This window comes from Salmo salar, chromosome 01 (genome assembly GCF_965601325.2).
Source record: "Salmo salar chromosome 01, fSalSal1, whole genome shotgun sequence".
Lineage (NCBI taxonomy): Eukaryota > Metazoa > Chordata > Actinopteri > Salmoniformes > Salmonidae > Salmo > Salmo salar.
In genome coordinates, this window is record NC_138291.1 from 936,910 (window position 1) to 952,646 (window position 15,737).

General features: G+C 42.5%; 1 pseudogene across 1 annotated transcript in view; it reads right to left on the reverse strand.

Annotated features, from left to right (window-relative positions):
- LOC106578259 (attractin-like) overlaps nucleotides 1-15,737 on the reverse strand; it is a 115,307-nt pseudogene that overhangs the window by 62,010 nt on the left and 37,560 nt on the right. Inside the window, exons 8-9 of the transcript XR_014379040.1 lie at nucleotides 15,110-15,359; nucleotides 10,954-11,137 (exon numbers count right to left, since the gene is read on the reverse strand). The product of XR_014379040.1 is annotated as an attractin-like (transcript). The remainder of the gene's footprint in view (nucleotides 1-10,953; nucleotides 11,138-15,109; nucleotides 15,360-15,737) is intronic.

Here is a 15,737-nt window from a genome sequence, read left to right on the forward strand (position 1 = left end):
GAGCAACGAACCGCCCTTGCTGTCTCTGCCTTGCCGGGTCCCCTCTTTCCACTGGGATTCTCTGCCTCTAACCCTATTACAGGGGCTGAGTCACTGGCCTACTGGTGTTCTTCCATGCCGTCCATGGGAGGGGTGCGTCACTTGTGTGGGTTGAGTCACTGACGTGGTCTTCCTGTCTGGGTTGGCGCCCCCCCCTTGGGTTGTGCCATGGCGGAGATCGTTGTGGGCTATACTCGGCCTTGTCTTAGGACGGTAAGTTGGTGGTTGGAGACATCCCTCTAGTGGTGTGGGGGCTGTGCTTTGGCAAAGTGGGTGGGGTTATATCCTGCCTGTTTGGCCCTGTCCGGGGCTATCATCGGATGGGGCCACAGTGTCTTCTGATCCCTCCTGTCTCAGCCTCCAGTATTTATGCTGCAGTAGTTTATGTGTCGGGGGGCTAGGGTCAGTCTGTTACATCTGGAGTATTTCTCTTGTCTTATCCGGTGTCCTGTGTGAATTTAAATATGCTCTCTCTAATTCTCTCTTTCTCTCTTTCTGTCTTTCTCTCGGAGGACCTGAGTCCTTGGACCATGCCTCAGGACTAACTGGCATGATGACTCCTTGCTGTCCCCAGTCCACCTGGCCGTGCTGCTGCTCCAGTTTCAACTGTTCTGCCTGCGGCTATGGAACCCTGACCTGTTCACCGGACGTGCTTGTTGCACCCTCGACAACTACTATGATTATTATTATTTGACCATGCTGGTCATTTATGAACATTTTAACATCTTGACCATGTTCTGTTATAATATCCACCCTGCACAGGCAGAAGAGGACTGGCCACCCCTCATAGCCTGGTTCCTCTCTAGGTTTCTTCCTAGGTTTTTGGCCTTTCTAGGGAGTTTTTCCTAGGGAGTTTTTCCTAGCCACCGTGCTTCTTTCACATGCATTGCTTGCTGTTTGGGGTTTTAGGCTGGGTTTCTGTACAGCACTTTGAGATATCAGCTGATGTACGAAGGGCTATATAAATACATTTGATTTGATTTGATTTATTCTCTATGGGCCCTGGACAAACCTAGTGCACTAAATAGAGAATAGGACACCCTATTCCCTATGGGCTCTGGACAAACCTAGTGCACTATATATGGAATAGGACACCCTATTCCCTATGGGCCCTGGACAAACCCAGTGCACTAAATAGAGAATAGGACACACATATGGGCGGCAGGTAGCCTAGTGGTTAGAGCGTTGGGCCAATATCCAAAAGGTTACTAGATCGAATCCCTGAGCTGACAAGGTAAAAATCTGTCGTTCTGCCCCTGAACAAGGCAGTTAATCCACTGTTCCTAGGCTGTCATTGTAAATAAGAATTTGTTCTAAACTGACTTGCCTAGTTAAATAAAAGGTAAAATAAAAAATAAAAAGTTAATGGTAAAATCAAAAATAAAATATAGCGTCCCAACACCACCAGGTACATTAATTAACAGTAATACAGCATCTACACAGAGGGAATGCATTAAAACCGTGGTTACTACGGTTACTACTACAGTGTTAATGTGTCATTATTATGGAGTTAAACACTTACTATAGAGAGCAGATTACTGTTAGAGGCAGACCCATATGAGATTAGAGGCAGACCCATATGAGATTAGAGGCAGACCCATATGAGATTAGAGGCAGACCCATATGAGATTAGACCCATATGAGATTTTTGGATCCGATACCAATTACGATTTGACAGTATTATTATTATTATAGGTGGAACAACAAATGTAAATGTTTTCTGTAGGGATTGAAACTCAACTCTCCGACTGGTGTAGTTGCGTTGGGTTATATGTCCAGTGTTACCGTAGCGCGCCAGGCAAGACTGGTTTATAGCCATGTAAAGAGTGCCCTCTTCAGGACAAATAATGAAATGCAAAAACAAAATAAAATTCTATGAAGAAAGGCTTTTTCTACGCATTTTATATCAGCCCCTTTTAAATGCTGATAAAATACATCCATATCAGCCTATCGGTCGGGCTCTGCTGTTAATATGGACGTATGAACAGAGCTTATTCACAGATTAGTTGAACGCCCTTGCAGTTAGTCGCTCTGGATCAGAGTGTGTGGATAAGAATATCTGACAAATAACTGCATTATAAAATGGAGGCTAAATGTAATACAAACACCCTCAAAAGAGGTCTTTGCTGAAACTTAAAGGACTAGTTCACTATTTTACAACTTGATGTTAGATGGTTCCTCACCCCAATTTGACTGTTTTCAGTACTCAAATAAAATAAAAAAACGTTTTTAGAAGACAAGGCCCACACTAGAAACACATGTGTGCATTTATCTACACTGAGAGTACAAAACATAAAGAACACCTTCCTCACGTCGAGTTGCGCCCCTTCTCCCCTTTTGTCCTCAGAACAGCCCCAATTTGTTGGGACATGGACTCTACAAGGTGTTGAAAGCGTTCCACAGGGATGCTGGTCCATGTTGACTCCAATGCTTCCCACAGTTGTGTCCAGTTGGCTGGATGTCCTTTGGGTGGTGGACAATTCTTGGTACACAAGGGAAACTGGAGAGTGACACAAGAACTGTGTCTGGCATACTGTGTTTAGCATAACTTGGCATGACATGCCAACGACAAATTCTGAAAATACACCTCAATGCCTAACTGACCAAATGATGAAAGACAAACATTGTCATTTTGAATTCCCTAAAGTGAGAATGGAAGCGGTGGGAAAAAATATTGTTGTCCAAGAATGACAAGCCACCGGGGTCTGACAATTTGGATGGAAAATGACTGAGAACGATAGCGGACGATATCACCTTGTGAAAGTATTCACATTCCATGACTTTTTCTACATTTTGTTGTGTTACAGCCTGAATTTAAAATGATTATTTTTTTGTCCCTGGCCTACACACAATACCCCATAATGTCAAAGTGTAATTATATTTTTTAGAATTGTTTTCCAATTAATAATAAAAAAATGAAAAAAGTAGTATTCAACTCCTTTGTTATGGAAAGCTAAATAAGATCAGGATGAAGTCATGTCTCAAGTCAGAAGTTGCATAATAGTGATGATTTATGAAGGACTACCCCATAACTCTACCCCACAATTACCTGTAAGATCCTGCAATCAAGGAGTGAATTTCCAACACAGATTAAACCACACAGACCAGGGAGGTTTTCCAATGTCTCGCAAAGAAGGGCACCTATTGGTAGATGGTGGTAAGAAGGGCTCCTATTGGTAGATGGGTCCCCCCCCCCAAAAAAAAAAAACAGACAATGAATATCCCTTTGAGCATGGAGAGGTTACAAATTACACTTTGGATGGTGTATCAATACACCCAAGTTTACTGGCTATGATAGGAGAAAAAACTGAGGATGGATCAACAACATTGCAGTTACTCCACAATACTAACCTTGTGAAAATAAGGAATCCTGATCATAATATTCCAAAACATGCATCATGTGTCCAACAACGCACTAAAGTAAAGTAATACTGCAAAAAAAATGTGGCAAAGCAATGACGTTTTTGTCCTGAATACAAAGTGACATGGATGGAACAAATCCAATCCAACACATTACTGAGTACCATTCTCCATATTTTCAAGCATGGTGGTGGCGCATCATGTTATGGGTATGCTTGTTCATTTTGTATTTTTTATTTAACCTTTAACTAGGCAAGTCAGTTAAGAACACATTATTTTTTACAATGACGGCCTACGCCGGCCAAACCAGGACGATGCTGGGCCAATTATGCGCCGTCCAATGGGACTCCCAATCACAGCCAGTTGTAATACAGCCTGGATTCGAACCAGGGTGTCTGTAGTGACGCCTCTATCACTGAGATGCAGTGCCTTAGACTACCGCGCCACTCGGAAGCTTATAATCGTTAAGGACTGGTGAGTTTTTCTGTTACACCCTGATCTGTTTCACCCTGATCTGTTTCACCCTGATCTGTTTCACCCTGATCTGTTACACCCTGATCTGTTACACCCTGATCTGTTTCACCCTGATCTGTTTCACCCTGATCTGTTACACCCTGATCTGTTTCACCCTGATCTGTTTCACCCTGATCTGTTTCACCCTGATCTGTTACACCCTGATCTGTTTCACCCTGATCTGTTTCACCCTGATCTGTTTCACCCTGATCTGTTACACCCTGATCTGTTTCACCTGTTCCTGTGTTTGTCTCCACCCCCTCCAGGTGTCGCTTATTTTCCCCAGTGTATTTATCCCTGTGTTTCCTGTCTCTCTGCCCCAGTGTATTTATCCCTGTGTTTCCTGTCTCTCTGCCCCAGTGTATTTATCCCTGTGTTTCCTGTCTCTCTGCCCCAGTGTATTTATCCCTGTGTTTCCTGTCTCTCTGCCCCAGTGTATTTATCCCTGTGTTTCCTGTCTCTCTGCCCCAGTGTATTTATCCCTGTGTTTCCTGTCTCTCTGCCCCAGTGTATTTAACCCTGTGTTTCCTGTCTCTCTGCCCCAGTGTATTTATCCCTGTGTTTCCTGTCTCTCTGCCCCAGTGTATTTATCCCTGTGTTTCCTGTCTCTCTGCCCCAGTGTATTTATCCCTGTGTTTCCTGTCTCTCAGTGTATTTATCCCTGTGTTTCCTGTCTCTCAGTGTATTTATCCCTGTGTTTCCTGTCTCTCTGCCCCAGTGTATTTATACCTGTGTTTCCTGTCTCTCTGCCCCAGTGTATTTATACCTGTGTTTCCTGTCTCTCTGCCCCAGTGTATTTATCCCTGTGTTTCCTGTCTCTCTGCCCCAGTGTATTTATCCCTGTGTTTCCTGTCTCTCTGCCCCAGTGTATTTATCCCTGTGTTTCCTGTCTCTCTGCCCCAGTGTATTTATCCCTGTTTCCTGTCTCTCTGTGCCAGTTTGTCTTGTATGTTTTCAAGTCAACCAGCGCGGTTTCCCATACTCCTTTTCTATTCTTTCGTATTCTTCATTTTGACCTGTTTTCTGGACTCCATTTTTGTCTTTACACGACCATTCTTTTGCCTATCCCTATTTGGATTTATTAAAGTTCAAAGACTCTTACCATCTGCCTCCTGTGTCTGCATCTGAGTCTCACCTTGTGCCCTTATATTTTCAGGATAAAAACATGAATGAAATGGAGCTAAGTACAATACTAACCTAACTGACAGAGTGAAAAGAAGGAAGCCCTTACAGAATAATATTCCAAAACATGCATCCTGTTTGCAACAAGGCAAAAAATGTGGCAAAGTAATTTACTTTTTGTCCTGAATACAAAGTGTTATGTTTGGGGCAAATCCAATGCAACACATTACTGAGTACCACTCTCCATATTTTCAAGCATAGTGGTGGCTGCATCATGTTATGGGTATGCTTGTAATCGTTAAGGACTGGGGAGTTTTTCAGCGCCCAAAGAAATGGAATGGAGTTAAGCACAGGCAAAATCCTAGAGGAACACCTGGTTCAGTCTGCTCTCCACCAGACACTGGGAGATGAATTCACCTTTCAGCAGGACAACAACCTAAGACACAAGGCCAAATCTACAATGGAGTTGCTTACCAAAAAGACAGTGAATGTTCCTCAGGGGCTGAGTTACAGTTTTGACTTAAATCTACTTCAAAATCTATGGCAAGACCTTAAAATGGTTGTCTAGCAATGATCAACAACCAATTTGACAGAGCTTGAAGAATTTTGAAAATAATAAATGAGCAAATATTGTACAATCCAGTTGTGGACAGCTCTTAGAGACTTACCCAGAAACACTCACAGCAGTAATTGCTGCCAAATATGCTTCTACAAAATACTGACTCAGGGATGTGAATACTTATGTAAAGAAGATATCTGTATTTAATTTTCCAAAAAGGAGCAAAAACTTCTAAAAACATGTTTTCCCTTTGTCATTATGGGTTATTGTGTGTAGATGGGGGAAAAAATGTAATCAATTTAATCCATTTTGTATTCAGGCTGTAACACAACAACATGTAGAGTAAGTCAAGGTTATGAGCACTTTCTGAAGGCACTGTAAGCCTACAGGAAAGTTTGCCCCCTCAGGCCTGGAGGGAAGCAAAAGTCATTCCGCTACCAAAAAAATAGCAAAGCACCCTTCACTGGCTTAAACAGCTGACCAATCAGCCTGTTACCAACACTTAGTGAACAAAAACAACAACAAAAATGACCAGATACATTATTTCACAGAAAACTAAATAAAAGACTTTCAGCATGTTTATAGGGAGGCCATTCAACATGTAAGGCAAATGACTGAAAATGATAATAAAAAGATTGTGGGAGCTATTTTGTTAGACTTCAGTGCAGCTTTTGACATTAACGATCTGCTGGTGGAACAAAGTATGTGTTATGGCTTTGCATTCCCGGATATATTGTGGATTGAGAGTTACCTGTCTAACAGAACACAGAGGGTGTTATTTAATGGAAGCCTCTCCAACATAATCAAGGTAGTGTCAGGCATTCCCCAGGGCAGCTGTCTAAGCCCCTTAATTTTGTCAATCTTTACTAATGACCTGACACTTGCACTCAGTAAAGCCTGTGTGTCTATGTATGCTGATGACCCAGCACTATACACGTCAGCTACTACAGCAAGTGAAATCACTGCAACACTTAAAGAGCAGTCAGTTAGCTTCAGAATGTGTGGCAAGATATGAAGTAAGTCCTAAATATTAAAAGCATTGTATTTGGGACAAATCATTTACTAAACCCTGAACCTCAACTAAATATTGTAATGAATAATGGGGATATTGAGCAAGTTGAGGAGACTAAACTGCTTGGAATAACCCTGGATTGTAAACTGTTACGGTCAAAACATGTTGATACAACAGTCGCTAAGATGGGGAGAAGTCTGTCCATGATAAAGCGCTGCTCTGCCTTCTTAAAGGCATGTATTTCTGTAGGCCTAACAGGAGCTTGTTGAATCATCAGTTAGATACATTTTAAAGGTATGTATTTCTGTAGGCCTAACAGGAGCTTGTTGATCCCATCAGTTAGATACATTGTAAAGGTATGTATTTCTGTAGGCCTAACAGGAGCTTGTTGGTGCTTTGCTGGTGCCAATGTCAGTGATTTATTTAGAATTCAAGGCACACTTATCCAGCATGGCTACCACAGTATTCTGCAGGAATACGCCATCCCATCTGGTTTGCGCTTAGTGGGACTATAATTTGTTTTTCAACAGGACAATGACCCAACACACCTCCAGGCTGTGTAAGGGCTATTTGACCAAGAAGGAGAGTGATGGAGTGCTGCATCAGATGACCTGGCCTCCACAATCACCTGACCTCAGCCCAATAGAGATGGTTTGGGATGAGTTGAACCACAGAGTGAAGGAAAAGCAGCCAACAAGTGCTAAGAATATGTGGGAACTCCTTCAAGACTGTTGGAAAAGCATTCCAGGTGAAGCTGGTTGAGAGAATGCCAAGAATGTGCAAAGCTGTAATCAAGGCAAAGGGTGGCTACTTTGAAGAATCTAAAATCTAAAATATATTTTGATTTGTTTAACACTTTTTTGGTTCCTACAGGATTCCATACGTGTTATTTCATAGTTTTGATGTCTCCACTATTAATCTACAATGTAGAAAATAGTAAAAATAAAGAAAAACCCTTTCATGAGTAGGTGTGTCCAAATTGTGGACTGGTACTGTATGTGTGAAATGTGTTTTGATTTAGAATGGACCATTATAATGCACCTGTATCAAAACTGGCATCCCTTGACACTTTGTTTTTGGTGCACCAGGACCATTCACAGTTGAGTACAATGCTGATTGGCTATTATTTTATTTTTAAATGTAATCAATGGAGGCCAGATGATCGCTGCTTCCAGTGCATTCAATGCTACATGCGACAACAATGCCATTCTGGTTTGGGCCAGACAGCATCAGATAGAGGGCCTACACATGGAGACAGAGGGGCGTCGTCTTGCTGGCTCGGATGCTTTCTCCGGTGAGATAAATTCAATTGTAAGAAGCTGAATTTGTTTTAAACAGAGACGAAAAAAATATTGATCTTTCTTCTTCCCTTGGCAACCACTGCATAGAACACCTGCTACAGCAATGGGTCGACAGGCACAATTCATAACATTTCAGACAATTTAAAAAAACATATTTTCAGACAGTAGAATTCTGCTCTGGCATAGAATGTTCTATTGTTTCCCTGACAACAATAAACGTTGCTGATTGGCGTGTTGTTGTGTTGTCTAAGCAGTGTTTTATGGTAGGGTAGATAGATGTGTTCTCTTTCTACTAAATGTATTGGTAAGTCTGTGTGAGTGGTCTGCGAGCAGGCAGCTCGAAATAATCTGATTGACAGTTCTGGTTACCTAGTAATGGACTTTAGCCCCGCTTCAGAAGCGGCATTCCTTAACCGACAAGTTAAATGCCCATTCAATGCTTCGAAACTATCTCCAGAGAAGGTTTTGTGGCAGCATTTAAAAAGCCATAGTGAACACTTTTCAGACAAATAAATGCTGTAGCTGAGGCACTTTCCAGGCGCCACACTTTATATAACCATATTTATAGAGGCTTAGGCTACAATATTCTGCCCATATGAACACATTTATAGAGGCCTAGGCTACAATATTCTGCCCATATGAACAACATTTATATAGGCCTAGGCTACAATATTCTGCCCATATGAACAACATTTATAGAGGCCTAGGCTACAATAATCTGCCCATATCAACAACATTTATAGAGGCCTAGGCTACAATATTCTGCCCATATGAACAACATTTATATAGGCCTAGGCTACAATATTCTGCCCATATGAACACATTTATAGAGGCCTAGGCTACAATATTCTGCCCATATGAACAACATTTATAGAGGCCTAGGCTACAATATTCTGCCCATTTGAACAACATGTATAGAGGCCTAGGCTACAATATTCTGTCCATATGAACAACATGTATAGAGACCTAAGCTACAATATTCTGCCCATGTCAACAAATTAAATATAGGCCTAGGCTACAATATTCTGCCCATATGAACAATATTTTTAGAGGCCTAGGCTACAATAATCTGCCCATATGAACAACATTTATAGATGCCTAGGCTACAATATTCTGCCCATATGAACACATTTATAGAGGCCTAGGCTACAATATTCTGCCCATATGAACAACATTTATAGAGGCCTAGGCTACAATATTCTGCCCATATGAACAACATTTATATAGGCCTAGGCTACAATATTCTGCCCATATGAACAACATTTATAGAGGCCTAGGCTACAATATTCTGCCCATATGAACAACATTTATAGAGGCCTAGGCTACAATATTCTGCCCATGTGAACAACATTTATAGAGGCCTAGGCTACAATATTCTGCCCATATGAACAAATTTATAGAGGCCTAGGCTACAATAATCTGCCCATATGAACAACATTTATAGAGGCCTAGGCTACAATATTCTGCCCATGTCAACAAATTAGATATAGGCCTAGGCTACAATATTCTGCCCATATGAACAATATTTATAGAGGCCTAGGCTACAATAATCTGCCCATATGAACAACATTTATAGAGGCCTAGGCTACAATATCTGCCCATGAACAAATTTATAGGCCTAGGCTACAATATTCTGCCCATTTGAACAACATGTATAGAAGCCTAGGCTACAATATTCTGTCCATATGAACAACATGTATAGAGACCTAAGCTACAATATTCTGCCCATGTCAACAAATTAAATATAGGCCTAGGCTACAATATTCTGCCCATATGAACAATATTTATAGAGGCCTAGGCTACAATAATCTGCCCATATGAACAACATTTATAGAGGCCTAGGCTACAATATTCTGCCCATATGAACAATATTTATAGAGGCCTAGGCTACAATAATCTGCCCATATGAACAACATTTATAGAGGCCTAGGCTACAATATTCTGCCCATATGAACAACATTTATATAGGCCTAGGCTACAATATTCTGCCCATTTGAACAACATGTATAGAGGCCTAGGCTACAATATTCTGTCCATATGAACAACATGTATAGAGACCTAAGCTACAATATTCTGCCCATATTGAACAATATTTATAGAGGCCTAGGCTACAATAATCTGCCCATATGAACAACATTTATAGATGCCTAGGCTACAATATTCTGCCCATATGAACACATTTATAGAGGCCTAGGCTACAATATTCTGCCCATATGAACAACATTTATAGAGGCCTAGGCTACAATATTCTGCCCATATGAACAACATTTATAGAGGCCTAGGCTACAATAATCTGCCCATATGAACAACATTTATAGAGGCCTAGGCTACAATATTCTGCCCATGTCAACAAATTAAATATAGGCCTAGGCTACAATATTCTGCCCATATGAACAATATTTATAGAGGCCTAGGCTACAATAATCTGCCCATATGAACAACATTTATAGAGGCCTAGGCTACAATATTCTGCCCATGTTCGAACAACATGTATAGAAGCCTAGGCTACAATATTCTGTCCATATGAACAACATGTATAGAGACCTAAGCTACAATATTCTGCCCATGTCAACAAATTAAATATAGGCCTAGGCTACAATATTCTGCCCATATGAACAATATTTATAGAGGCCTAGGCTACAATAATCTGCCCATATGAACAACATTTATAGAGGCCTAGGCTACAATATTCTGCCCATATGAACAATATTTATAGAGGCCTAAGCTACAATAATCTGCCTATGTCAACAAATTAAATATAGGCCTAGGCTACAATATTCTGCCCATATGAACAACATTTATTTTAGGCCATAATAACGTGCAGCCATGCATGATTTAATGAAAAGCACTAAACATACACCTTTAATAACAGACTCACGAACACAATCAGCTAATAGGCTACAGCTGGCTTCACAGCTGCCCTGCGAAACTCAATGTATTGTAGCCTCACCCGGATGAAAGAGCGGCGAATAATGAGTTGGCTTCCGCTGTAGTGTTCAGTGTAAAATATGAAACGTTGTGGCTCTGTTCAGGCAGGATCTACTCACCATCGGCTGCGGTCCACGTCGTACTTGTACAGGTCTCCGGACAGTCCGTACTTGTTAGCACTGAAGGCCTTGTACCCTCCGTGGATGTAGATGGCTCGAGAGGAGGGGTCAAACACACTGCTGTGGCCGTACCCTCCCTGTACCAGGGCTCCATCCGTAACCACTGCACTCCACGTGTTCCTAGCTGGAGCAGTCACAGAACAGAAGGGAAGGTCTACATACACTGAACTCCACGTGTTCCTAGCTGGAGCAGTCACAGAACACAACGGAAGGTCTACATACATTGCATTCGGAAAGTATTCAGACCCTTTTCCACTTTGTTACGTTACAGCCTTATTCTAAAATGAATGATTTTTTTTTCTCCTTTCTCAATCTACACACAATACCCCATAATGACAAAGCAAAAACAGGTTTTCAGGAATGTTTGTAAAATTATCAAAAATATCACATTCACAAAAGTATTCAAACCCTTTAGTCAGTAATTTGTTCAAGCACCTTTGGCAGCGATTACAGCCTCGATTCTTCTTGCGTATGACACTACAAGCTTGGCACACCTGTATTTGGGGAGTTTCTCCCATTCTTCTCTGCAGATCCTCTCAAGCTCTGTCAGGTGGGATGGGGAGTGTCGCTGCACAGCTATTTTCAGGTCTCTCCAGAGATGTTCAATCAGGTTCAAGTCCGGGCTCTGGCTGGGCCACTCAAGGACATTCAGAAAATTGTCCCGAAGCCACTTCTCCGTTGTCTTGGCTGTGTGCTTAGGGTCGTTGTCCTGTTGGAAGGTGAACCTTCGCCCCAGTCTGAGGTCCTGCGCACTCAGGAGCAGGTTTTCATCAAGGATCTCTCTGTACTCTGCTCCGTTCATCTTCCCATTGATCCTGACTAGTCAGTCTCCCAGTCCCTGCCACTGAAAAACATCCCCACAACATGATGCTGCCACCGCCATGCTTCACCGTAGGGATGGTGCCACACTTCCTCCAGATGTGACACTTGGAATTCAGGACAAAGAGTTCAATCTTGGTTTCATCAGACCAGAGAATCTTGTTTCTCATGGTCTGAGATTAAGGTGCCTTTTGGCAAACTCCAAGGGGGCTGTCATCGGCCTTTTACTGAGGAGTGGCCACCGTGTTCTCGGGGACCTTCAATGCTTCAGAAATGTTTTGGTACCCCTCCCCAGATCTGTGCCTGGACAAAATCCTTTCGTCCCGGAGATCTACGGACATGTCCTTCGACCTCATGGCTTGGTTTTTTGCTCTGACATACACTCTCAACTGTGGGACCTAATATAGACAGGTGTGTGCCTTTCCAAATCATGTCCAATCAATTGAATTTACTACAGGTGGACTCCAATCAAGTTGTAGAAACATCTCAAGGATGATCAATGGAAACAGGATGCACCTGAGCTCAATTTCAAGTCTATTAACAAAATGTCTGAATACTCATGTAAATAAGGTATTTCTGTTTTTTATTTTTAATAAATTTGCCAAAATGTCTAAAAACGGCTCTGAATACCTTCCGAATGCACTGTGAAACATAACATGAATGTAATAAAGACCTAGGCAACAACCAGCTGTTTAGGAGGGATATCTCACCTGGCCTTACTGGGTGGATAGGAGGGTTATCACACCTGGTACCAATTATTGTCTAGTTCTGTTTTTCCTGCTGAGGGGAGGAACCTGACCTTAAAGATCTCCTCCAGGCCTGTCTGTTGGACTCCCAGTACCTTGGGGAGGAACCTGACCTTAAAGATCTCATCCAGGCCTGTCTGTTTGACTCCCAGTACCTTGGGGAGGAACCTGACCTTAAAGATCTCATCCAGGCCTGTCTGTTGGACTCCCAGTACCTTGGGGAGGAACCTGACCTTAAAGATCTCATCCAGGCCTGTCTGTTTGACTCCCAGTACCTTGGGGAGGAACCTGACCTTAAAGATCTCATCCAGGCCTGTCTGTTGGACTCCCAGTACCTTGCGGAGGGCGCTGACCTTAAAGATCTCATCCAGGCCTGTCTGTTGGACTCCCAGTACCTTGGGGAGGAACCTGACCTTAAAGATCTCATCCAGGCCTGTCTGTTGGACTCCCAGTACCTTGCTTGCTGTGGTGATAATCCTTCTCAGCATATTTCTCTGGCTGACAGTGTAGACCGGGTGAATGGATACACCAGCCAAAGTGTAGTTAAAACCTGTTAGGGCTAGGGGGCAGTATTAACACGGCTGGATAAAAAACATACCCGATTTAATCTGGTTACCACTCCTACCCAGTAACTAGAATATGCATATACTTATTACATATGGATAGAAAACACCCTAAAGTTTCTAAAACTGTTTGAATGGTGTCTGTGAGTATAACAGAACTCAAATGGCAGGTCAAAACCTGAGAGATTCCTTTACAGGAAGTGGCCTGTCTGACCATTTCTTGAACTTCTTTTCCATCTCTATCTTTTACTAAGGATCTCTGCTCTAACGTGACACTTCCCACGTCGTCCATAGGCGCTCAGAGCCCGGGAAAAAACAGAATGTCGTCATTCCAGCCACAGGCTGAAACACATTATCACCTTTCTCAAGTGGCCGATCAAGGGACTCTGGGCTTATGCGCGTGACCCCGACCGCCCCCGCCTTTGTGATTTTTTCCTTTGTTTGCCGAAAAGGAGATTCCCTGTCGGAATATTATCGCTTTTCTACGAGAAAAATGGCGTAAAAATTGATTTTAAACAGCGGTTCACATGCTTCGAAGTACGGTAATGGAATATTTAGAATTTTATTGTCACGAATTGCGCCATGCGCGCGACACTTTACCATTTCGGATAGTGTCTGGAACGCACGAACAAAACGCCGCTATTCGGATATAACGATGGATTATTTTGGACCAAACCAACATTTGTTATTGAAGTAGCAGTCCTGGGTGTGCATTCTGACAAAGACAACAAAAGGTAATTAAACTTTTATAATAGTAAATATGATTATGGTGAGTGCTAAACTTGCCGGGTGTCTAAATAGCGAGCCCGTGATGCCTGGGCTATGTACTTAGAATATTGCAAAATGTGCTTTCACCAAAAAGCTATTTTAAAATCGGACATATCGAGTGCATAGAGGAGGTCTGTATCTATAATTCTTAAAATAATTGTTATGCTTTTTGTGAACGTTTATCGTGAGTAATTTAGTAAAATGTTAGCGAATTCCCCGGAAGTTTGCGGGGGGTATGCTAGTTCTGAACGTCACATGCTAATGTAAAAAGCTGGTTTTTGATATAAATATGAACTTGATTGAACAAAACATGCATGTATTGTATAACATAATGTCCTAGGGTTGTCATCTGATGAAGATCATCAAAGGTGAGTGCTGCATTTAGCTGTCTTCTGGGTTTTGGTGACATTATATGCTGGCTTGAAAAATGGGTGTCTGATTATTTCTGGCTTGGTACTCTGCTGACATAATCTAATGTTTTGCTTTTGTTGTAAAGCCTTTTTGAAATCGGACAGTGTGGTTAGATTAACGAGAGTCTTGTCTTTAAATAGCTGTAAAATAGTCATATGTTTGAGAAATTGAAGTAATAGGATTTTTAAGGTTTTGAAACTCGCGCCACAGGCTGCAAGCGTCCCACCTAGCCCATAGAGGTTAATAACTTCACCACACTCAAAAGGATATTCAGTGTCTGCTTTTTCCCCCATCTACCAATAGGAGCCCTTCTTACCTCCATCTACCAATAGGAGCCCTTCTTTGCGAGGCATTGGAAAACCTCCCTGGTCTTTGTGGTTGAATCTGTGTTTGAAATTCACTGCTGGACTGAGGGACCTTACAGATAATTGTATGTGTGGAGTACAGAGATGAGGTAGTCTTTCATGAATCATGTTAAACACAATTATTACACACAGAGTCCATGCAATTTATTATGTGACTTGTTAAGCACAGTTTTACTCCTGAACTTATTTAGGCTGACCTTAACATAACAAAAGGGTTGAATACTTATTGACTCAAGACATTTCAGCTTTTCATTTTTAACTTACGTTGACATTATGGGGTATTGTGGGTAGGCCAGTGACAAAAAAAATATCTAAATTTAATCCATTTTAAATTCACGCTGTAAGAACAAAGTGTGGAATAAGTTAAGGGGTGTGAACACTTTCTGAAGGCACTGTATACGTCATCATCATCATCATCACTCACCGATGTCGTACTGCAGCACCTGGCTGATGTATCCATATAGAGGGCAGTGTCCGAAGAGGACCAGCATGACCGGACTGCCTCCCTCCAGCAGGGGGGGCACTACATGAGCAGAGTGTCCCACCACGGCCCACTGTTCCTGGGCTCCAGCGGAGAGGGACACCCAGGTCTGGTTCTGGATGTGGAACACCCACAGCTGGCTGGTCACGTTGCCAGTAGAGTCTATCTTCCCACCGTACATGTAGATCTTTCCCTGGGTTAGAGAGGAGGAACAGGACGTCAGAGAGGAGGAGGAACAGGACGTCAGAGAGGAGGAGGAACGGGACGTCAGAGAGGAGGAGGAACAGGACGTCAGAGAGGAGGAGGAACAGGACGTCAGAGAGGAGGAGGAACAGGACGTCAGAGAGGAGGAGGAACAGGACGTCAGAGAGGAGGAGGAACAGGACGTCAGAGAGGAGGAGGAACAGGACGTCAGAGAGGAGGAGGAACGGGACGTCAGAGAGGAGGAGGAACAGGACGTCAGAGAGGAGGAGGAACAGGACGTCAGAGAGGAGGAGGAACAGGACGTCAGAGAGGAGGAGGAACAGGACGTCAGAGAGGAGGAGGAACAGGACGTCAGAGAGGAGGAGGA